The sequence below is a fragment of the Danio rerio genome, chromosome 11 (assembly GCF_049306965.1).
Source record: "Danio rerio strain Tuebingen ecotype United States chromosome 11, GRCz12tu, whole genome shotgun sequence".
NCBI lineage: Eukaryota > Metazoa > Chordata > Actinopteri > Cypriniformes > Danionidae > Danio > Danio rerio.
This window is the reverse complement of record NC_133186.1, coordinates 24,374,150-24,388,363: the sequence shown is the minus strand read 5'-3', so window position 1 is coordinate 24,388,363 and position 14,214 is coordinate 24,374,150. Positions and strand designations below refer to the sequence as shown.

The 14,214-nt window shown below is 35.9% G+C and overlaps 1 long non-coding RNA gene across 4 annotated transcripts in view; it reads left to right on the top strand.

The window, feature by feature from the left end:
• LOC137496650 (uncharacterized) overlaps positions 1-14,214 on the top strand; it is a 125,995-nt gene that overhangs the window by 5,399 nt on the left and 106,382 nt on the right. For 3 of the 4 annotated variants that reach the window (XR_012387147.1, XR_012387146.1, XR_011017149.2), the window contains 2 exons: positions 7,731-7,971; positions 10,952-11,076. This is a non-coding gene — a long non-coding RNA (uncharacterized lncRNA). Of the gene's footprint in view, positions 1-2,812; positions 2,911-7,730; positions 7,972-10,951; positions 11,077-14,214 lie in introns of all 4 variants that reach the window. The other variant, XR_012387148.1, reaches the window with a different exon arrangement.

The following is a 14,214-nucleotide window of genomic DNA, read 5'->3' as shown; positions in this document are numbered from 1 at the left end:
CAAAACTCTTGAAAACTGGTATCAAAGTGAATGCTTTGGCTTCTTTTTGACATCATACACATACACATTTCTTGATGAATCTATGGGCATGTGAGTATTTGACAACCAATGCGTGGCAAAAATGTCATTTAACTTCATCCAGATACTATTGTTAAACTTTATATAACAAAACAAATTCTGATTAACCTGATTAACTTATTAATGACTAAAACATAACAGATGCTAGCATTGACAAACACACAAGAGGTGACTGAAAGATTTCCACAACTTTATTAAAATGGGTACAAAACCATATTTATTTCACATTTGAAGAGAAAATGTCAAGTGCACATCTAGTTATCGAGGTTATCTAGTCAAGTGCCAAGTGGCTGTTTTTTGTCATGCTATCAAATTTAATATAGTTCATTTCATCATTCACACAGAATGCGTGAATCAGACGGAATCAGAAATGTTTTTTTAATAAAGAGCAGCATAGAGCGAGCACGAGGGTATCCAGACACAGCCACTGAACGGCTGTAAACAGAAGCTCGCAACACTTGTCCCACCTCAGTGTTCTTCTGATTGGTCCACTGCTTTGAAACTGACACTGATGGGTGGTGTTGCATGCAAAAGTAATTTAAACTTGACACATCATCTTAAAAATGCATGTTGAAAAACAATAATAAAGTAGCCCAATGAAATATAAAAATGTGTTCTACGCAAAGCTATTACACGGCAATTAATAACTTTTTGATTTAGTTGTTCATTTGTATGAATTTGTACAATCTCACTCCTACAAACTAATAAAATTTGCTCATCCCCCAATAACAGTTGGGTTAGGGGTGGGGATTGGTGCCACGCCTCCTTTTAAAAATCGTAGATTTTTATACAACTGACTTCATTTAAATTTGTACAAATTAGCCACTAAACTTTCAAAACAAAAATCGTTTTCTTTTAAGATCAGGCTGGTTCTGTATAAATGAGTCCTTAGATAGACTGTGTGTGCATTAATGCATGCTTAAAAAAGATAAAAATTAACAAGATTGCTTTGGCCTTTATAGGTTGTAGAAATAAATGTATAAAATGTGATTGATGCGACGCAGTGGGTAGGTCACTGCAAGAAGGTCACTGGTTCGAGCCATGGCTGGGTCAGTTGGCATTTCTGTGTGGAGTTTGCATGTTCTCCCCGTGTTTTCCTTCGGATGCTACGGTTTCCCCCACAAGTCCAAAGACATGCGCTATAGATGACATGGGTAGGCTAAATTGTTCATATTGAGTGTTTCTCAGGGGTGGGTTGCAGCTATAAGGGCATCCGCTGTGTAAAACATGTGCTGGATGAGTTGGCAGTTCATTCCACTGTGGCGACCCCTGATTAATAAAGGACTAAGCTGAAAAGAAAATGAAAGAATAAAATATGATTGATCCTGTAAGCTTAAAGGCTTTAGCAATGGGAATCTAGTGATGAGAAAATAAGTGTGGCCTATTGAGTGTGGTCTACAATGCAAAAAAAGAGGGGAAAAAGGCGAAGAGCAGCAATTTAGAAATAAATCTGGACCTGGATGTGATGTGAAGCTAGCGTGCAGTTTTCTAAATATCCTACAGTGAAAGTGTTTTCTATTTGTCATCTGTCAGAGGTAAAAGGTATAAGAGATTGTATCTTTAAAACCAAGGTATTTGCTCCTGCCGTGCACATGGACTAACAGGCACATTCACACACACACACACGCTCAAGCCGCCATCTGCATCAAATTGGACATTGGCATGAAGAAGGTGGTGCGCGAGTGTGGGCTGTTGGTGGTCTCGGTTCTCCCGCCCCATTATTATTCACCTTCCCTCAGACTCTGAGTGCTGAAGATGCATATCTGAGTTAAACAGCCCTTCCCGGGTTTAAATCAGACAAATCGGCTTATTCAGATTCAGACGTCCATGTGTCTTTAAGCTTCCTCAGGCCCCAGCGCCATTCTCTGCCTGTTCTTTATGATGCTAATGGACTTCCATATCTAATAAATCCCTGTAGATTTGAAGTGCGGAGATGTTATGGCTCGCTTGTAGGATTCCGACCCCCCTCAACACACATGCACCTTTATTCCTTCATTCATCCCTCCACTCAGTTTCATCCCCTTGCTCCTCATCGTCAAAACACAAGCGAAAACGCCTGACCAGCACATACTTCCTAGTGGTTTCCTGGCGAGAAAAAAAAAAAACCTGTTAGTGTGAGGAAGAGAAAAATCAAACGTGAAAACATAAATTACGGTGAAGGAGGGCTTGTGTTACGCCACAAGGCTTTAGCAGCGCTGAAGCATGTCTGCCCTGAAGGTGGCCTGTAAATTTCCTGCCTGCTCTGGTGCTTTGGCAGAAAAGCCTCTTTGGGGCTCTGGAAGAGCTTTCGGGTGGCATGCGGAAGTGGGCTGGAGGAGGATAATGTGTAGGTAAACACTCAAAAAAAGGAAAATAGTCAAAGCGGTTGCTTTATTGCTCTTACAAACAAGGGAGTCCATTCATGGCAGGGAATGTACTGAGCTGTATTATGTATCAGATTAGTTTCTTCAACTTTCATTTGGCAAGTTTTCATTTCGCCTTCTCTAGAGAGAAATAACCATGGTTTTAGTTTTTTTTATTTTTTGTAAAAGTGTTACTTACTTACTTACTCCAAGGGCCGTTTATATCGAAGTTGATTTTTAGCCGCACCTAGTTGGTGGTTCGTAACAGCAAATTTTTAAGAGGTGGGTTGTTAGCCCAACGCCCAACTTGCAGGACTAGGACATACACACATACACTATGGACAATCTAGTTTACCCAATTCACCTATAGTGCATGTCTTTGGACTGTGCAGAAATCCGGAGCAGCCGGAGGAAACCCATGTGAACATGCCAACTCCAAACAGAAATCCCAACTGACCCAGCCAGGGCTCAAACCAGAGACCTTCTTGATGTAAGGTGACAGCACTACCCAGTGTCATCGTGCGCCCAGTTTTATTACAAATACCCTGGTTAGCCATGATTAACGTGGTTAATACGTAGTCATGGTTTAAATACCACTTTTTATTTGTAGTGAATCTACAAATAAATTTGTAGATTTTTGTAAGGGTAGGGTCATAACACAACATGTAAATGTGTTGACATTAGGTGTAAGATATTATGCTGAATATTACCTGCAACAAAAAAAGCACTATTATAGGCAGTTTTGAGTGGTCTACTGTTCTTATTATAGCTGGTTTTAAGGGAGTTTTGACCACTTTTTTTGTAAAATCAGATGTGAACCAGTTCGGGCAGTTTAGCCAGGTTGCGAGACTGGAAAGTTAAGCTAAAACCACACAACACCAGCTTACCTACCCAAAAAAGAAATTTTTGCCATAATTTACTCACCCTTTACTTTGAACACAAAAGAATATACGCAGAAAAAGGCCAGTAGCTGGCACACATGAACTTCCATAACGTTGACAGCAACCAGAAATTTTCAAAATTGCTTCTTTTGCGTTCAACAGATGAAATAATTCCATGAAGGTATAAAACAGCATGAAGTAGAACAAATGATAAGGTGTTTTTGATTTCTGCGTGAACTATCACTTAAATGTGTTAAATATTTGTATAACACATGCAGTATTTATTTAAATTTAATGTATGTACTGTATAAATTCAGTTTTATTTTATTTATTTTTACTTAAGCTGTATTTAATTAATTTAAATATTTCACACTCACTAATTAATGTGTTGATGAATGAATTTGTCTATTGAATTACTTAAATTATGTTTATTGTACAAACATATATATATATATATATATATATATATATATATATATATATATATATATATATATATATATATATATATATATATATATATATATATATATACTGTCATTGAATATTTATTAAAAATTCAATTATCATGAAATAATTTATTTAAACTGTATGTAATACATTTCAGTTTCATCTATACATATTCATTTATATATTTTAAAAAAAAGCATCTTTGTTTTTCCTGTGACATCCTGATGCTTCAAGGGCTTCTCTTGAACTCTGGCCATCCTCAGTAGAGCAGTGTGTATTGCCAGAGTATAATCCCAGAGAGCAGAGGGCAAAAATCTGCTGATTGAGGTAATTTAGCCTCATGATGATGCATGGGCACTGGAGACCACACCATCTTTTTAATAGGCATGTGTCAAGATTAGTAAGGAGGAGGAGGGGGTGCTGGAGGCCGTAAAAGCTGACAGACTGGGATCAATTTATTACGTTTTGTTCACAAGACAGTAAAAAAAACTTTTATGAACACAAAGTGACATTGCGAAGTTCGTAAAAGGTTTATGCATACTGCCTTGTTTTAAAACTTGTGATATTGCTTATTGATCCAACACTTATCCATTACCGCACCATTCATCAGGGCCCTTTTTATGATCTTGTCTTGAGAAATTGACAGCTCATTTTCTCCGCCGTGACACAAAGCGCAGAGCGTCCGGATTCGGAGCAAAAATTGAAGGTTATGTATTCTTTATGGCGTAATGATCAATCGTAACCTCTGTCTGTCTGCCGAGGCCTATTTTAATGAGGGAGACGAGAGCAAACTCTGTGTCCTGAGAGAAGAGCCTCAAAAAGAGAATAATAAAGTTGGACAATCGACACATGGAGGATTGTGTCAGGGAAGTAAATGGGCCCTCTTTTTTCCTCTCAGAAAGGTCAATTATGTTCGGTGACAGCTTCCTCTCAGGTAGTTACCCTGTCATCTTCCTCTCTTCCCTCACTACATATTTAATACTTTTTTTTGCCCTGACTTATTTCAATCCACCATCATACAGAGGCCCAAATTGGCAGGGGTGAGAAAAGAAGGTGAATAATTCCCTTCTGCATTAACATGGTTGGGAGACGGATTGCCCTTTCGCGTCTGGAGAACGTAAGTGGAGGCCAAAGGAGCAGAGGTGAGAGAAGGTAGGAAAATGACATTGTTCAGCCTTGAGAATGCCGGCGCTCTTTAATCCGGCACAGATCGCGATTCTCCCTCGTGACGCCGACCACGACCCGCCGATGTCTCGCACGGTTCTTTCTTCTTTTTAGTATAGGCTTAATTAAGTAAGCCGGGCTTGGAAATCAGGAAATAAGAGGTCAATTTACAACTTACAGAATGGAGAGATCAAATCAACTCGCCGGCAATTAACAAGGGAACGAGTGAGAATAAAAGATGGAATTCTCTTTTAGCGCGAGCGCCGTAAAGGATTAGTCAGAAGGTCATCTGAAAGCGCAGAGTGACCTTGAAGATTAGACCCCCATGTAGACTCTATTCTGTCCCAGCGTAACCAATCTAGGTTGGTCCAAAGATGGATCTGAGGGTCTAAATTGAAGCGCTTCTGTGTGTTAGATTCTGCGCTGATCAACCTCTGTCATTGTGACACTCATTGGATGAGTACTGCTAAAAAGGTTTTAAAGTGCATACATAATGTCTGTTTTTTTTTTTTTTTTTTTGGTTCATATCAAGTTTTCAAAAATCAGTGAACACTTCAGGGCAAATCCCTGATCTAAGCCCATCTGCACAATCATGTGACCAAATCTGTCTGGATGTAATGGGACAAATATCAAACTTTGCACTGTATAGAACGTTAAAGATTTGTTGCTGTCATTGTGGTGAAAATTAAAAGTAATCAAATCTTTAATTTTTCATTTATTTTTTACATGAAACTGTATGTTTAAAATGTTTAAAAAACATTAGTATATTTTGTCCTCTATCCGTCGAGAGACAGTATTTGCTTTTTTATTTTATTTTTTTAATCTGATTCATTTATGGGGACAATGCAGTAGGTAGTGCTGTTGCCTCACAGCAAGAAGGTTGCTGGTTCGAGCCTCGGCTGGGTCAGTTGGCATTTCTGTGTGGAGTTTGCATGTTTTCCCCGCATTCGTGTGGTTGGGTTTCTCCGGGTGCTCCGGTTTCCCCTACAAGTCCTAAGACAAGCTGTCCAGGTGAATTGGGTAAGCCAAAATTGTCCGTAGTGTATGTGTGTCAATGAGTGTGTATTGATGTTTCCCAGAGATGGGTTGCAGCCGGAAGGGCATCCGCTGCATAAAACATATGCTGAATAAGTTGGTGGTTCATTCCACTGTGGTGACCCCTAAATGAATGATTCATTTACAACATTTAATTAAAATATTTAATTTCGATTTTCTTTTTTGTGGCTCAACTCAACAATAAAACAAACAAACAAAAAAGGTTATGTTAGATTCAAAAAGACTATCTCTGTTTAGGGCATTCTCCCTAATGTGCCCCATCATGCTCTTTGTCTTCTCAGATAGAATGGTGGGCCAAATCAAAGGTTATCATGGGCCAACTTTGGCCTGCGGGCCCTAGTTTGGATATCTCTGTCTTAGAACATGTAAAATGTCCTTAAGTTATTTAATGTGCCAGAGTTATACAAACTAAAAAGCTTATTTCCCAGTCTTCTATTCACCTTATTCTCAGCTGTCGAGCGGGCGCTGACATTTGAATCTTTTTGTCTCGCGACTTCCGGTCACATTCACTTCCATTCATTTTTTGACGTTAACAACTGCTCTTTACGCTGCTTGATGTTGCAATTTAATATTTTCTTATTATATTATGCTACTTGGTCTGTGTAGTCATGCAAACATTTGTTTGTTGAGCAAGTAGTTTGGCCATTTTCTGCCGTTTATTATTCCTAGTCATTTCTCCCATAGGCGACTGAATCGGAAGTTCTAAGACAATCGCGAAAACAGGCGCACTTCCGCATTTTAGAATAAGGTCAATAACAAATGGTACATTGTGGCATAGATTTTGGGGGAGGAAAAGAGTGTGATATTTTATATATCCCATAAAATGCCCAGATTTAAAAATCCCAGTATTTTAGTGTGTTTGTTACATTTATGTATAAATATTTTTAAATATAGGCACTTATGTGAGTTTGTTCCAATGTGTAAAATGTACATCTTAAATGTAAATCTTAAGTGTAAATGTTGTTTTTATATAATGAATATCAGATATAAATTTAAATGTAAATAAAAACGAAATGATTTATTTTCAAATGCATTTATATTATATTTTAATTTAACTCATTTATTCATTAATTTATCTTCGGCTTTGTCCTTTATTTTTCAGGGACTGCCACAGTGGCATGAACCACCTTATATTTTCAATATATTTATATTTTTGCAGAGTTGTATGGTTCAGTTCAAAAGTCTCATTCATTCATTTATATTTCTTCGACTTAGTCCCTTTATTCATCAGGGCTCGCCACAATGCAATGAACCGCCAACCTATCCAGCACATGTTTTACACAGCAGATACCATTTCAGCTGCAACCCAGTACTGGGAAACATTCATACACATTTATTCACACGCATACACTATGGCCAATTTAGTTTATTCAATTCACCTCATTGACACCGCATGTCTTTGGACTGTGGGGAAAACCAGAGCACTCAGAGGAAAACCACGTCAACACAGGGGGGACATGCAAGCTCCAGAAATGCCAACTGACCCAGCCAGGACTCGAACCAGCAACCTTCCGGCCGTGAAGTGACAGTGGTAATCACTAAGCCACAAATTTAACATTTATTTAAAAATGTTTCTTATATTTCTTCAAATAAAATAAAATAATAAAACAAAAACAATAATCAAACTGGTTATTTGCCTATACATAAATTTATAATTATAACAATGTTTACAGTGCAATGTGCATGATTGTGTTTGTTTGTCTGTGTGTGTGTTTGCGTGTTTAAATGTTACATGATGGATGTTTGTGTATATTCTCAGACGAGCCTCCAGCTGTGTTTTCCTGGGCCTCCCTCTCTCTGGATGAATGAATCTCCAAACTAAATAAACCAGAGCGGAGCCTGATTAAGACCCATATTCCTCCCTGTGGGCCTTCCAAACAAATCTCTCCACCTGAACAACAATATGCAGATGAGAGACTAAACTACCAGAAGAAAGCAGAAACAGCATTCAGAGATCCAACAGGGGGAAGCAGTGCTCCGTAATTCACTGTGTCTTTGAGGTCAGTAACTGATGGCTGAGGGCAGAATGGTGCAACTGTACATATTACACATACGTGTTTTATAGATGTTTGTTTTTATATTCAGTTTAATGGATATTTCTGACACACACTTTTAAATATATATTATTTTTGCTGCACTTTATGAGTTTTTGCCTATATATTTTAATCACAGTACATATTTTAAAGGTGTTTTTACCTTACACTGTGCCATAAATTTACTCTTCAGCAGCAAAGTTTTAGCTGATCTATATTCAGAAGGTCCATATGTAGTATGTCTGATAATATACAACATTATATTCTACTTTTTTGTCTGGGTGTTCTCTGCATTTCATATATTTTAGAGTTAATTAAAAGTCTGAATTAAAGATATTTACAAAATCCATCTTTGACTCTTTATCCCTATTTCAAAAAATGCCCCATAACTCTGAACCTGACTTGATTCAATGTTCAGATTTCTTTTTAAATTTAAGGTTAATTTTTACATTGATTATTATTTTAAAGATATTTAAAATATAGAATTCTTTTTCTTTTTTTGCACATTTAACTTAAAGATTTTACAAATCATCTCATATATATATGTATGAATGAATGAATGAATGAATGGATGAATGAATGAATGAATGAATAATAGCAATTGTAAATGATTGGGGAAGTATGGGGAAAAATATTAATGTTTTTACCCTACAAGTATATTCACCTGTTTTATCTAGACACCAGACATAAGTAATCCATTTTTGTTTTAAAGTAGGTTATAAATTTATAGACTATAAAACCGAACATATAGGTGCTTGACCCTGATTGGAAAGACTGAGGAAAAAAAAGGGTGATAAAGTGTTCAGTATTTGAGTATTTATTCAATTGGTGCTTGACCTCAAGCACTGCTTAAAGTTAAAGAAAGCAAGAAAATGCAAGAAAATAATTGTGCAATAGTGCCTCTGCCAACTATAACAAAAGCAAACGAAATATCTTTCCCAATATTAGCGTTGCTAAAGCTTTATCAATTATTACTGTCTACACTTGATAAATCATATTAAAGTGGAAGAAAAAGCTGTGCAAACTCAACCGTAAATTTCATTTTGCATAAAAGATGTTTACAAATAAAAATGTACATAATGGCTGTCAGTTTTACATTTTAAATTGTGAATAATTTGTGAAAATAAAAATACTCAATTAATCATGTCCAAACCTGTATGCCTAAGGTTTTTTTTATCCCATTACACTTTCCTTTGTTAAATATTTTTTAAAACTTGAAAAAAAAAAAATTTATATAAATACAGTTGAAGTCAGAATTATTAGTCCCCCTGAATTATTAGCCCCCCCTGTCTATTTTCCCCCAATTTCTGTTTAGCAAAAAGAAAAATTTTACAACATGTTTAAACATTATATTCCTAATAACTCATTTCTACTAACTGATTTATTTGATCTTTGCCATGATGACAGTAAATAATATTTTACAAGATATTTTTTCTGGATACTATTTAGCTTAAAGCGCATTTTAAAGGTTTTACTAGGTTAATTAGGTTAATTAGACAAGTTAGGGTAATTAGGCAAGTCATTGAATAACAGTGGTTTGTTCTGTAGACAATTGAAAAAAAGCTGAAGAGAGTTAATAATATTGAGCTTAAATTGTTTTTTTTTTAAAAACTAAAAGCTACTTTTATTCTAGCTGAAATAAAACAAATAAGACTTTCTCTAGAAGAAAACATATTGTAGAAAATACTGTGAAAAATTCCTTGCTCTATTAAACATCATGTATAAATTTGAAAAAAAAAAACAAGAAAGCTAATCATTTCCAATTCAACTGTAAATACTCTCTCTCTCTCTCTCTCTCTCTCTCTCTCTGTCTCTCTCTCTCTCTCTCTCTCTCTGCGTATATATATATATATATATATATATATATATATATATATATATATATATATATATATATATATATATATTCTAACATTTTATTTTAACAAATTAAATTTAAACTTTTTTTAGAAACTTTGCACTTTATTTTCTCTTTACTTTTTATTTTAATGTGAACTTCAAAATATACCTATTTTTTGGAGTCCACAAGTATTAATTAGTTTTGCAAACGCATTATCATTTTATGAGCAGTTACTGACTTATTTAATAAACATATTTGTTCAAACAAGATTTTAATTAGAAATGCATCTTTATGAATGTGTCATTAATACATTCACATAAATGATTCGTTTAGACTTACATATTCAGGCCATTATAGAAGCAAAACCATACAGTATATATTTTGGTCTCATCATTTCTGCCATACAGTCTACAGATGTTTCAGAAAAAAGGGCTAAATGTGAGCGAGTCTGTAAAAGACTCATTTAGGACTGAAACTCCAGTGACGTGTTACTTGTGGACGCACACGTGCGCAGCAATTTGTGGTTTTGTTTTTTAACGTTAGATCTGTGTGGAAATATTTTATTACGCGGAGAGAGAACAGACGCAATTATTAAACATATTGTGCCCAAAACATAAGTTAGACAACATTAATGTAATCTTTGTCGAGCTGCTTTCTACATGTTTTAAGCTCGCGATTTGTTTGTCTGAATGTCACGACAAATCACATGGTGCGTTGTCAACAACTTATAATGTAACGTATTCTGAAATATTCAACGTTTTCTATAGCAAGTTGTAGTCACTTTTAGCCACTTTTTTGTGGTTCCTCTCTGATACGTTGTTGGCATTCCTATGTATTGTAACGAAATGTAATGTTAATGTAATGTTAATAGCATGCTTTTAAATGAACACTTTAGAGGTCAATACACCATTCAACCTTGGTACTAAAACGGGAATCTGAAGTTGGCCTTACAGTGATAAACCTCACTTATTTGAGTAGCAATCCTCAAATAAAATTAAGCATAATACAGTCTCCTACATAATCCCTTTCTTATTTCTGTCGATTTAAAGTCTTGGACAATGCTGCCACTGCTGGGATCCCACTTAAACCCCCTTTTTCTTTGCTCAGGAGCTCAGAAACCAAACCTCCAGAACTTCAGTCAGAGTCGGTGTGTACCAAAAGTGTTGGGCCAGATCCAGTCTTCCTCTGAGATATGTGGCGACTTAAAGTTGGATTCCATTTTCACTTTCCAGGTAATAAGAAAAGTTTCTTCTTTCGTCTGTGCCGCTCGCAGGAGATAAAGCCCTGGAATGACTTTGTGGCGAAGAGATCTTAACATCACATACGGCACCAAGAAGCTCTTCTCAACTATTATTACAGCTCTCGAAAAAAGAAAGGGAGAAGATATGGAGAGAGAGAGCGAGGAAGGGAAACAAGTTAGTTCATAAATGCAATGGAACCTGGTTACAATTAGAGGGCGATTTCCAAAAAGGTCAATGAATTCAGATAATATCCTTAGAGGGAGGAAATTTAATACCCTTTTTTGCTGAATTAATTAATTGTAATATTAGGCTCACTCATGGGGGCTCTTTCTTGAGTGATTAAGCGAGCACATATCTTTAAAAGAGTCCTCAACCCTCATGGGTGTTGTGCCTTTGAACCCAGGGTGTAGGATATATTTATATATAATGCATGACTCTAAAATAATATACATAAATGTGATCTTACCTCTATCGGAGAGATGCTAAAATTATTCCGATGAATTTCTTTTGCTCCTTTAATCTTCAGCTTTATCTGAACACATTTTTGGGTTGTTGATTCATTTTTGCTTTTCACTCTGATTTGTTTCCATGTCATAATTTTAAATGACACAACCCAAGACTTCGAGATTTTGTGGTTTTAGTTAAATAATAATTTCAAAATAATAGTTTTAGTAATAATAATAAAAATAATAATAATGATGATAATAATAATACATTCATTAATTCATTTCGGCTCAGTCTCATTATTAATCAGGGGTCGCCACATCCAGCATATGTTTTATGCAGTGGATGCTCTTCCAGTCGCAACCCAACACTGGGAAATACCCATACGTTCTTGCATTCACACACACACACACTATGGCCAATTTTAGCTTATTCAATTCACCTGTACCGCATGTCTTTGGACTTTGTGGGAAACCGGAACACCCGGAGAAAACCCACACAAACACAGGGAGAACATGCAAACTCTACACAGAAACACCAACAGTGTCACCCAATAATAATAATAATAATAATAATAATAATAATAATTTAGAATAATTACTAACAATAAATATTGTTACCATTAAATACTGTTACAAATGAGTCATGCAGTCCTGTCACTGTTGTGCTAACAACAACCTGAAATCTCAAACAGAATTTAAAGACATTTTAAGATTAGATTTGATCAAGAGAATTTTACCAGATGTCGTATTGGACATACAAGATTAACCTATGTTTTTTTGCTCAAAGGTAAAGACCCTTCTCAATAGTTGTACTGCAGAATTTCTCTTACAGTAAAACACATTTTACTGGACTGGAAATCAACTCTCTTGAGAACATTTTTAGTGATATAATTTTAATTATATATTTGTTATTTTATTAAAAAAAATGTATTCAAATGTTCTTGCCAGGAAAATAACTTTGGTTGCTGACATGGCATTAAATAAAAAATATATTACATATCACTGTTGTGATAACAACAACAATAATAATAGTAATATGTATTTGTTATTGCAAAAATAATAATAATGATTGTTTTTTAAATAATAATTATTATTAATAAGTCAGTGTAAATAATCAAGCGCTTCACTTTTACCTCATTTTTTTTTTCGTTACAGCCTTATACCAAAATTGACTAAATTAATTTATTTCCTCAAAATTCTACACACAATACCCCATAATGACAATGTGAATTTTTTTTTTTGAAATTGTTGTAAATTTATTGAGTCTTTGCTCAGTACTTTGTCGATACACCTTTGGCAGCAATTACTGTCTCAAGTTGTGAAGCCACTCCGTTGAGATTTTGGTGGTGTGCTTTGGGTCATTGTTCAGCTGGAAGATGAACTGTCGCCCTGGTCTGAGGTCAAGAGCACTCTGAAGCAGGTTTTCATTTAGGATGTCTTTGTGTACATTGCTGCATTCATCTTTCCCTCTATCCTGACTAGTCTTCCAGTTCCTGCTGCTGAAAAACAATCCCACAGCATGATGCTGCCACCACTATGCTTCACTGTAGGGATGGTATTTGCCTGGTGACGAGCGGTGTCTGGTTATCTCCAAAGAGTTTAATTTTAGTCACATTAAACCAGAGAATTTTGTTTCTTATGGTCTGAGAGTCCTTCGGATGCCTTTTGGCAAATTCCAGACGGGGAGTGGCTTCCGTCTGGCCACCCTTTCAAACAGGCCTGATTGGTGGATCGCTGCACAGATGGTCGGCCTTCTGGAAGGTTCTTCTCACTCCACAGAAGATCGCTAGAGCTCAGACAGAAAGACCATTGGGTTATTGATCCCTTCCTTGACTAAGGCCCTTTTCCCCCGATCACTCAGCTTAGATGGCCGGCCAGCTCTAGAAAGAGTCCTGGTGGTTCCAACCATCTTCCACTTACAAATGATGAAGGCCACTGTGCTCATTGCAACTTTCAGAGCAGCAGAAATTTTTCTGTAACCTTCCTTCGGCCTTGTGCCTCGAGACAATCCTGTTTTGAATGTCTACAGACAATTCCTTTGTCTTCATGCTTGGTTTATGCTTTGACATGCACTGTCAACCCTGGAACCTTATATAGACAGGTGTATGCCTTTTCAAATCATGTCCAATCAACTGAATTTACCACAGGTGAACTCCAATTAAGCTGCTGAAACATCTCAAGAGTGATCAGTGGAAACAGAATGTACCTGTGCTCAATTTAAAGCTTCACGCCAAAAGCTGTGAATACTTACAGTTAAATTCAGAATTATTAGCCCCCCTTTGATTTTTTTTTCTTCTTTAAAAATTTCCCAAATTATGTTTAACAGAGCAAGAAAATTTTAACAAGTATGTCTAATAATTTTTTTCTTATGGAGAAAGTCTTATTTGTTTTATTTCAACAAGAATAAAAGCAGTTTTTAATTTAAAAAATGGGACAAAATGTATTAAATAAAAATTAATAATTCCCACCTTTAAGCTTTTTTTGTTGTTGTTGTTGTTGTTGATAGTCTACAGACCAAACCATCATTATACAACATCTTGCCTAATTGCCCTAACCTGCCTAGTTAACCTAATTAACCCAGTTAAGCCTTTAAATGTCACTTTAAGCTGTATAGAAGTGTCTTGAAAACATCCAGTAAAATATTATTTACTGTCATCGTGGCAAAAATAAAATAAGTCAGTTA